A 713-nucleotide genomic window follows, 5' to 3' on the forward strand; every position below is an offset into this window, starting at 1 on the left:
TTCCATGAAAGGGTGTCGAAGCTATCACACTACAGCTGGATGTTAAACTAGAACAATTACATGAAAGTGTGTCAAAGCTATCACACTACAACTGGATGTTAAACCAAGAGGAGAGCATGACTATTTGAAGGGGGAAGCTAGAGCTATAAAATCTTCATTCTTCTCCTGGACCACAACTTCATAAGATGTCAGCAAGGAGAGTCTGATATGCAAAAGATCCGGTAAGACAATGAATCTGATTAGAACCACAGTTTCTAATTGTTTTTGTAAATACTAATTGCATGCATGCACGGTGCATGATAGCTACAGCTTTGCTTTCTTCCCAACCCCAGGTGCTTTTTTCACCAGCGCTGGCATAAGCCTAGAGAGGCAGCGGTTAGTGAAAAACTGTAAGATTGACAGTCTAGCTGAACACTAATTGTTGTATCTAGGAGTACTACAGAAGTAACAACTTTTAGCCTTCGTTTTGTTTGAAATGGAAACAACCATATACTTCTGTGTAAAAACTTTCTCATGTTTCCCAATAGTACAAAAAAGCTTCAGGAATGTAGTGCAGCTACTAATTAGCATATATTCGCATGCAAGGAAATTATTTTCATCCAGTATATAGTACAGACACAAGTATTCTATGGAAGCCGCCCAATATACTTCCATATATACTGAGAAGGAAAGACTGTTTAATGTAAAGAAGCATACCTCGTTTTTGGTACTCC

This window comes from Triticum dicoccoides, chromosome 4B (genome assembly GCF_002162155.2).
Source record: "Triticum dicoccoides isolate Atlit2015 ecotype Zavitan chromosome 4B, WEW_v2.0, whole genome shotgun sequence".
NCBI classification, from domain to species: Eukaryota; Viridiplantae; Streptophyta; class Magnoliopsida; order Poales; family Poaceae; genus Triticum; species Triticum dicoccoides.